Source organism: Anas platyrhynchos, chromosome 8, assembly GCF_047663525.1.
Source record: "Anas platyrhynchos isolate ZD024472 breed Pekin duck chromosome 8, IASCAAS_PekinDuck_T2T, whole genome shotgun sequence".
Taxonomy (NCBI): domain Eukaryota; kingdom Metazoa; phylum Chordata; class Aves; order Anseriformes; family Anatidae; genus Anas; species Anas platyrhynchos.
Genome location: NC_092594.1, coordinates 25009558 through 25020043, shown reverse-complemented (window position 1 = coordinate 25020043; position 10486 = coordinate 25009558).

The following is a 10486-nucleotide window of genomic DNA, read 5'->3' as shown; positions in this document are numbered from 1 at the left end:
ATTAAAAAATAAAAATACAGCTCTAACATCTAGTGGTATATCAACACTTTGGTCTACACGGCTGTACCACAAGAACCTTATTCTGTGGGAAGTATTGTGTTTTACCATGTATCTATATTGTCACTTCGAAAAATATATATATTATAGAATCATTCAAGTTGGAAAAGTCCTCTAGGATCATCTAGCCCGATCTTTAACCTAGCACTGCTAAGTCCACCATTAAACTATGTCACTAAGCACTACATCTACACATTTTTTGAAGACCTCCAGGGACGGTGACACAACCACTTCCCTGAGCAGCCTGTTCCAGAACTTTACAACCCATTCAGTGAAGAATGTTTTTCCTAATACCCAACTTAAATCTCCCCCAACACAACTTATGGCCATATCCTCTTGTCTTATCACTTGGTGCTTGGGAGAAGGACTGATGATACATAGCTATGTAAGTAACTGTTGAACAAAATTCATGCTTTATTGGGATGTACTTTCAATTTCTTTCATCTTTACTTTCATCTTTCTACTTGATGTATTGCATAAAGCAGGGATCTAGGTGTCAGGACTCAAGCTATTAAAGGTAGGTTTATTATGTTGTTTTGCTCATCCCGGGTGTTACCTAGCCATTAGCTGTGTGTTAATTGAGGTTAAGCAAGTTGTCAGTGCTTAGAAATTAGTTGTGCAATATGTAACAATGAAATCAACTTTTAGTTATTTCACAAATGCCCAGAGTTTATAAAACAATCTTTTTCAACTGCCACCCAAAACAAAAATTATACTGTGCGTCTCCAGGAAATAAGTTGTCTTTGTTCCCCATCTCCTACAGTGTCTGTCAAGAGCCAGGTGTCTGACAGGCTTGCTTAGTGGTGGAAAAAATTAAGAGAGGAGCTGAACAGGTTGCATTAGTAAAAAGACTGTGTTATACCAGAAACAAGATCATGGCAGCAGAACCAGTCCAAGGGCTACGTGATATAATGTGCATATAATGTAATAATATAATTTGTTAGCGTTAGCACATTGTTTCACGTCAGGAGTGTGGTTCTGAGGTAAACAGCACAGTCAGTCCCAGTTACTGTGGCATGGTCTGGAGTTTACAAACTGGATTTCTTTTGGGTGAAGTTAAACAGCAAGATGTGCTTCAGGAGCACTTCCAAGATGCTTCAGCTGCTACTAGATGGTCTTGGGTCAGGTTAGACTAAGGCTTATGCAAAATAAAGCCCTTAAAATCTTTTTTTATATGGATGTTAGGTGTTTCGGTCTGTTTTGTTCTGTAATTCCACATCTATTGGGCCGCACTGATTGCTAATGAACGTAGCCCTGGTAGCCCATTTGGTTCTGCCAAGCAGTAAGCCAAAAATAGGGGAGGCAGTAGGGTAGCAGTGATACACTTGTATTTAATGGGGCCATGACCTAAATTTATGTTGCTATTTTGCTTTTTATCCCAGTGACTGAAGAAACAAAAATCTATTATGCTGTCCTCAATATATTTGATGTATACTTGCCATAAACATAACTTGCATGCAGTATAAAGGCTTTTTTTGCTGGTTCAAAGAACAGGATGAATCTGTGGAAAGGTTTGTTGCAGCTTTTAATGCCTTGCTAGAGAACACTGTAATATCACAGGTAGTTTTAATCAGGAAGTGGCTGGTGTGTTAGAGACTGCTGCACCTCCGCAAGACTGCAGCTTAGCACAGGTGAGACCCCTCCGCATGCAGTTATAGCAGGAAGGCTGGTCAGTATGTCGAGATGCTCCCAGAATCTTTGGGTTGTCCAGCCTACTCATAGACAAGGCATTGTTCAGTGCCAGGGCTCCCAAAGCTCTCATTGCCCTGAGGCTACAGCAGACATCCTCAACTGCCTGAGAGAGCCATGCTGCCAAGAGGGAGCTGAAAACAGCTGTGTTCGTGTGCCTGCTGGTGAGCAGGCCCATGATGGGTACCCTACATGTCTACCTATAGCAGATACGGCAAAGATAGGTCTGCAAGATCTCAGTCCGCTTCAGGATTAAAAGAGGCAGGTAACTGCTTGAGAGGGTTTGTTTCTGTTCTTACCAGAAAATTTTGTGCCCTTTGTGCTTGCCCCTTTTCAGCAGTTCCATGTTATCTGAGGAAAGCTGAAAAGAAACTACCCAAACACAATCAGGACCGTCCTGGCCCACCGTTCTCCTGTGGAGATTCATGGAAACTGCTTGGGAAAAATAATGGCAGCACTTCAGGGAGAAACAGTATGTATGGTGCTACAAAATGCACCCTCGAGAATGAGTTTTCACAGGATTAGCTAAACTTGAAGTTTCAAATGCAGCTGGTGATTACATGAAACCCAGCTTTGGACATGTGTCAAAAAAAATCATCCTAGTAGTGGGCTGTGGTTCGACTCCTCCTTACTTCTCCAGTCACTACACAGGGACAGAGAGAACCCTAATATTTTGTGTCTTGCTTTCAGCCCAATGGAGAGCAGCTTCAGTGAAATTACAGTGAAGATTGCTGGTAAATAAACCTTCGTAATGGCCATCCCATGTGAGACATTTCTGACTTACAGCACCATGTGAACTGTTGGAGCCCAGTCTTTGCCTTCCTATTCTGGTAAGTGCATCTATACATCCTGGTGGCTACATTATTTCAGAAAAATAAGCTAAATCCTTGGACCAATTAACATCAATTTATGGCTGGCATCACAAGGTGTGGTAATTTGCTGCACTTGAATGAAGCCAGTCCATTTGGCTTTCTGACTATGTGCTCTTAGATTGGTCAAGGCGCTGCATTTCTTCTAGAGGTCAAGGGGTCCTAGATTTATCATATAGATCTCTAAAGAAGCATCTGCTCTGCACATTCCTGCAAGTGGTGTAGGTCATAACACAGGGACTTGGCTCCAGCAGGACACTTGAATCAGAGGTTCACCTCCCATGGCCAAAACCACCCATAGTTTATTCACTCTGGAAGGGAGTTTCAGGACGGGACAGGACATCTCTCCAGCTGAGACGTGTATTGCAGAGAATGCTGGGGTAAAATAACTCCTGAATGTCTCATAAAGCAGTTACCCTGATTTATAAAGTCATGCAAGGAAACCATTTGAAATACTGGCACAAATGCTTTTTTACTCAGAATTTGTATAACCCAAAGCTATGTTTTAGGGCACTGGTAGAAGGATGTCTGAAGTTATTGAGCTGGTCTTAATTCTGTGACTGCTTGTTGATTAATAGAATTCAACTCTGACTTTTCTTGAACTTTCTTTTATGTTCCAGATTACTATGAAAATCTGTAAATTAAAATGAATCACAAATCCACCTTAACATTGCTTCTCCAAAACAAAATGTTATATTTGCATTCGTTTGCCAGTAGATGGCACACTGATAAGGCAGGGATCAGGATGTGTAAGAAATGCCAGCTGCAGCATGTAGGAGGAACAAGAGACTTGCAAAATATTCATTTAAGAGCAGTAGCAAGTAAGAATTTTGGAGCGAGATAATATATGCAATACCAACCATGAGTATTTGTTGCTTATGTATTAGTAGTTTTTGCCTCTAAATCTCTTATGAATTAATAAATAATACTTGTCATATTTTTACTATTTTTTATATCAGTAACAAAAAGAAAGTTTTGACACTAATTTGAACAAAAGCATTTTTTCCTTTTATGTGTAATTGTACTAGTTGTACAAAAATTTGCCTAAAAATCCCTGACTGATAAATTCTATTTTAATTGGGGCCAGATTTTTTTTTCTATTTTAGTAGCATACAATCCCATTTCAGTATTATGTGCGCTTGAAATTTCAGAAGTCCTCTGCTTTTAACCAAAGACTTTTCACAGAAATTAATTGAACAGTGCTTCTAAACTAGTTCATTTCAGTATTAATAGTAGAGAGGAGATATATATATATATATATATATATATATATATGTTTAGAGAGTTGGGCGCTGATCAAGTTTATATGTATCTCTGTGTTATCTCTACTACTAATTATAGTGATAATACTTACAGGAAAAAAAAAAATGTTCAGTACTTTTTCTGAATGATGTGAGCACCAGAGCTGCTGGAGAGAAACAAAAGTTACAGCAAACAAGTTCTTGAGAGCATCTCTGGTCAGAGCCACATCAAACAATTTATAGCTCATCAGATGTATGTATTTAAAAGGTCAGCTTCACTGCTGTAACCTTAACGCATGACTTTTGAATGTCACATCTGCTCATGTTCACACGTGACTTGTTTTTTTGGTTTTGTTTTATATCAAAGGAGGGTAGGGAGGGGAAACAGGGTCATCTACTGTGCAGCTGGAGCACCCTGCTGTAACTGTGGTTCCTTTCTTGCAGTCAGTGGTACATCCACCTTTTGATAATTCTATTTACACACAAGGTGTAGGGTTGTCATGGTTTCTTTTGCTCTCCTCATAGTTCAGTGCCTACGGAGCCAGGTGAGAGAGGGTAGAGAACCCACAGACTACTGCTGGCAGCAGTGCCTGAGGACTACAGAAAACATCCTTCTCTGGGTGCATTCAGGCTGAGGAGCAGCATCCCCTCTGGCTGATCAGTGGAATAAATGCAGTACTCTGGTCTTCCACACCTGGTGTCACTGCTGGCAGTTACATCAGAACTGTAATGTGTTAAGATGATGCCAGTGCTTACCAGGACATGCATGCTTTACAAATCTTGGAAATCTGGATGTTTCTGAAGCAGGCTAGGACTGCCTGCTTCTGGCTGTTTCTGCCTGCATACTACTTTGCTACAAAAACTTCACCACCCTAAAAGTTCACTGAATAATCAACCCAAGTATCTCTGAAATATGGTCATTCCCCAGAATGACTATGGTTAACAAATATGGAAACCTTTCAGGAGCTTGCTCCTATCCAAGTGTTAGGTTGGGGTTCTGTGTATGCTCAGAGCATTTCTTTAGAAGCTAACCATAAAGTAATGGAGTGGTTCAGATGGACTTTTGTGTTTGTGACTTAAGCATCTGCTCTTCTTCAAGTGTATACCTGGTCCTGAATCTTACTGATTTGGGCTTCTAAGAAAACCTCTTGATGGGAAGGTGATATATGAAAGCTACAACAGTGCTTTTAAGGGAAAATCTATGACACCTCAGAAAGCCTGTGTAGGATTGAGCAAAAACCTTAATGGGCAGGTATGGAGAAGGCTCTTAAAGGCCCTGTATTGAAAACAGAGGCAGGCTCAGCACAGCTGCATTGGAACGTTTTGATTGCTGCTGTCAGGTGGCTACTGAAGGACCTAAATGTTAGCCCTACCTGCTGCAAAAATAATGAAGTTAGGATTTTTAGAAATGGAGGAGGTATTTAGTTGTTGGTTGTTTTTTTTTTTAGGATATATTTTCCAGCTTGTCAACGAAGTATCTGTGATGGATGTTCCCTCAGTCTAGGTGGGTTGTTGTCAGGGGTCTCTTCTGTCTCTTAAATAAGTGTCCTGTGAGAGCTACATGGATTTGTAGGTACAACAGCTTCAATGTTTTTGTACTGGGCCCAGTTCTGATGTATAGTGTCCAGGCAAGTGGGAGCTCATACAGTAGACTGGCTGTGTATCTGAAGTAGACTTAACAGCCAGGACTTGTTATGAAGATGATGACAGCCTTTACTCCCATAAATATTGTCTGGAGAAGCAACAGAAATACACAGAGCTGACTGAGACCACTGCAGGGGAAAGCCATCTGGCAGCAGTTGGGTTTCTGCCTCCTCTGCAGCAGAAGGACATACAAATTGCCCTGTCACCACTCATCCCCAAGTGGGTCAGTGGGACTGCAAGACATCAGAAGTAGGCTTTTGACGGTTTTCCAGTGATAGATGGCTTTCTTGCTCCTGGGGCAACAAAGCTTCCCAGCAAAGTGGGAAGAGAAAAAACAAACAAACAAACAAACAAAACCCACTATTGCTGATTTCCTAATGTAGTGTTTAAAATATAGTTGAGATTTCTGACTGTTTTATTGACATTTTTCTGCCTGTAACTGATTTTTTCCATTCTTCTGTGCACGAGCATGTTGTGCTTTTTGATTTGCCTCATTTCATAGAACCCAACTGCTACCACTCAGATTTCCCATAGATTTAACTTCTATTTCATGGAGATAATATCTGAGCCATCCTTGTATAAAATATTCTTATTAAACTAGATTGCTTTACAATATTGGTACTTCATATGAATACTCTTAAAAAGCTGCTGGCTACACTATCACTAGCTATGCAATTATGTGGCAGTTGCTACTGTTAGCACTGGCAGGATGACTTGTGTTTTATACGCTGATTTATTGATATAAAGTATGTGCTTAATTAACAAGTATTTATGTCCAGACAGTAGCTTTGTTAAATATAGGGTAATCACCAGGATAAGAAGGAGCACAACAAAACAAGTAGGGCAGGAAATTCTAAGTGAAGTGGATATAATCCACATGCAGGAAGATTTGCTTGAGCAATTCAGTCTTGCACACCACAGGAAAAAAAAAAAAAAAAAAAAAAGCAGAAAGGTACCCCCTGGCCTTGCATTGCAGTGACCTTTCTTTTTTAGCCTCATCTGAGAAGGATACAATTCCAGTCATCTTACTGGAGATTCACATGCTTAGGAAAAAGATTGAACAATATTTATTGTGTAAAAAGGATCCTAGCATAATAACACTGAGTATTTGCAGAATGTGTTCATAAACTGTACTGATGGAGTTAAAATGCTGTAACTCAATGAAGGAGTGAGCTTTCTACTAACACTGCATCACACAGAACAGGCAGAGGGAGCACGGTTTCCGAAAGAGAAGTCAGTTGTAAAACCCTCAAGGTGAAGGCAGTGCAAGCACAAGGCCTTTTATTAGAAAGCATCCAAGAGCTGGTACTTTGTCCATCTCTGAAAATGCTCCAATTTACTACAGTTACAAATCCAGTGTAAAACAGGAAAAGCAGAGTATGTAATTTATCATGTAAACGCTCTAATTAAACCTTCCCCTACCTACGGTAAACATTTATCTTATTTTAAGAAGCTGTAAAAAGGACGTTCTTAGTCACTCTTGCTCAGCTTTGTTTTCATTGAAATCCCCCCTATATAATCAATAAAATACAATCAAAAAAATTTAAGGGATTCTCCAACAGGACAAAACAGAGGGTCTTTGCCATCCTCCCCCACAGATGTGCCGCAAGGGAGCTGTGTTGCTGATTCAGCATTATGTACCTGCAAGGCTCCCTAACCCATGTGCTGATCCTGAAACCCAGAGCTATTGCAAAAGATTTTGCACATCTATGGACCCTGGTTTTTACCTTGCAAGAGTCTACCCAGGTAACCGCATGGATCATAAATCAAGGCTGAGTGGCTCCTGTGCTCTGACCTAGTACTTAAACATGCACTTCAGCTTAAGTACATTAGGAATGAGTGCCAGATTGGTATGGTACAAGACACTCTGGCATATTCTTGCTACAGGTTTTCTGCCTGCCTTCCCACACCTGCTTGTCACTAGTTCTAACTTTGGCCTTTTGTCTAGGCTTTACGCAGGACTTCAGAGCAACATGGAAATGCTTGGCCATGCAGAGAACCCTGCATGGTTCAGAAGGGGGCCGTGAGGAAGACATGGCAAGGCTCTTGGATGACCTTCCCAGCCGATACATGAATTGAAGAGAGAAGCTTCACTGCTGGACTTGGTGGGTGGATTGGGGAACCTTGCTGGGAACTGTTCCTTGTGCCTCCACAAAATGCCCAAGGAGTGAGGGTAGAGCAGGAGGATGGGTACTCAGCAGTTGATGCTGAGCATCAAGGTGAGTGGCAAAACTCCATGCAAGCAAGTCAGAATAGATTGGAGTGGAAAAGACCCCATCTTTACCTGAGGAGAGTTTTCTAGGAGCAAAGTGTTGGAAAGACAAAGCCAGAGCCAGTAACAAGGACTTTTCTTTCTGGGTGCACAACAGATACCAGTGACTGTGGAAAGAACCCTGAGGTACTTCCAGTTACAGGATGACCAGGAGCACCAGTGCCATATGGGTGTGATGTGTATGTAATAAAAGACTGTTCTAAGTGTAGCATGGATGCAGGACTATTCAGAGTAGACAGGAAAGTGGAAGGTACTTTCAAGATACTACTGCACCCATAAGTGCAGCTCCAAATGTCTGCTCGTGCAAGGTGAATGTACTCAAGGAGGAAAGGGGAATGAGCTCAGAAAATAGAAAGCTTATCATGGGGTGTCTAAAAGGGGTTGGTCACCCAGACAGTAAATTAAAATTTCCTAACCACTGATGGGGGGAGACTATGGCTCAGGCTTTCTGACTGGAGAAGGCTAAGTGTGGAGGTGGCTGCATGGGGGCTTGCTCTTGGGGCAGATCAGCCTACATAGCCTGGAAGGTCCCTTCCAAGTCCTACTTTGCTCAGAAAGAAATGATGCAAAGGGGATTTCTAGACTATTTTTAGACTGCTGTTATTAAGAGGCTAGAAATAACTGTAAACTAGTTTGGGTGGTAAGCAGCCAGTGTAAACCCCTGCCACTTCCACACCTATGACAGAAATCACTTAGAAACAACAGCTCTCCCCACATCCCGCTCCTCGGCAATGTCTCTGGTGCCAGAGGCTCTGCCAGAAGCCATATCACAGGCTCTGGACAGCAGGTGCCAGTGGCAGGACCAGGCCCAACACGCCTGTCTGCCCTTGCAGTGGTAGCAGGACTTCAGCTCCCAGTAGCCCCCCCAGCTGCCAGTGGGCAGTAAGGTTGGGCCAGCCTGCTTCCCCTCTGGCACTAGGCCACAGCCACGTCCCCACTGTCGCAGCAGGTGCCAGGCCCCCACTGCTCCATGAGGGATCTCACAGGGCATCTCCAAGCTTTGTGTTCCTTGCTGACAGAGAGAGATGTGTTGTACATGGGCATATCGCCCACTCTGCGTTGTGTAGGGCTAGTTTATGTAGGGGAGCGCTCTTGGCTTCCCTCTGCCTGAAAGCACAAAAGTCCTTCACTGTTTTTAACTTTCCCAATGAACACATTTAGCCCCATTTTTAAAAAAGGATGAATAAGGGTCTAAAGGGCTTTGTTTTGCTCTGGGTGAGCTGGAATTTGGTGTCCATGGCACTTTCCCATGCCAGCCATGTGATGTATTTGTCTGCATGTCCTGCTATCACTGCCAGGGACATCAAAAAAAAGCTTTTCAGCAGAAAACTGGCATTTTCCAATACCCAGGAGACAGGATCAAGCAGTTTCCAATAATCCACACCTACTTGTATGTATGAAATGGCAGAGACTGAGAGCCACGCAGGGCTGACCCCTTGGCCCCGATCAGCAAGCTCTGGTCTCACTTTGTTCTCACATGGCCTGGAAATAGCTTTTGCCAGAAGTTAGATGCAGGTAGTCAGACAAAACCCCTAATTCAGTTTCCTGCATGGCCTCCCTCTAGATATAATCTTGCTGTAATTAAATCACATTACTCCAATGAATGAAAATGCAAGCCACAGATCGTGTTCCACATTGAATTTTTTCCACAGCCTGTTTTCTTAAAATTCCTCTCTCTGCTGTTCAAGGTCTTTTAGATGGAACATGTACGCTGTGAGCCTCTCATCAAATACTCTCAGGATTAATTGAAGAACATGATGGAAGGAATGGGAGAGTGTGAGTAAAAGGACTGGTTTATATTTGTATCCTCAAATGTCAGTTCGTTACCAAAGTTAGAAATCAGCTGATGTAGAAAACTCATTATGGCCTCATTTAGAATGCTTATTTCTCAAGAAACAAAAAAGAGTTGCCATGTGTGACTTGTCCAAGACAAATATGCCAGATTTTACCGTATGCACTGGGATGTGAAGTAAAGAGCATTTTCTTTAGGGTGCAGTATGTTTAATACTTTATATAACTTGTTTATCTGCATTTATTTAAAGTCCAAAGCAGTGAAGACTCACACAGTTACTAGTTTTCAATGCACCTATCAATATTCATCACTTTATTTGCATAGTTTTTGTGTATTTTGGTTATCAATTTGGCAGCATGTAAGTTAAGGCAAAATGAAATGCACAAGGGGGTCATGTCTACAGTCCTTTGTGCTAAACTACCACTGTGATTTTTTGTACTTGTAGCTGTGTCCTGTTAACAGTTTGGTGGCACAGATTGCAGCCAGGATGCACTTGACTGCTGGGGGTGAGACAGGCATGCAGTGCCTGGGACAGCCCTGCATTTGGACAGCCAGCAGGCTGTCAGTGCAATGGTATCAGTTGTGTCACGGAGCTCAGACTGACTCTGCAGGAGCAGGCTGAAGTCACCTATCTGTTCTGCACGACCTCCCAGGTACTTTGTCATGTCCCCCTCTCCTCCAAGCAAACAACAAGGGTGTGACTGGGAGTGGTTTTATTTGAAAGGAAATTCTGCAAGTGAAACATCCTACAGATTTGTCCAGAACCTGACTGTTAAGGATGGTCACTGGTTAATGGTCATTGCATCTGAGCTGTGGCTGGGGCACTGCTCTGCGAAGCTACCGTAAGGGCAAGGCAGGTGAGGTGGTACATCGCTTAGTAGTGCTCACTGGATTTCCCAAGCACTGGTAGCGTGTCATCCGT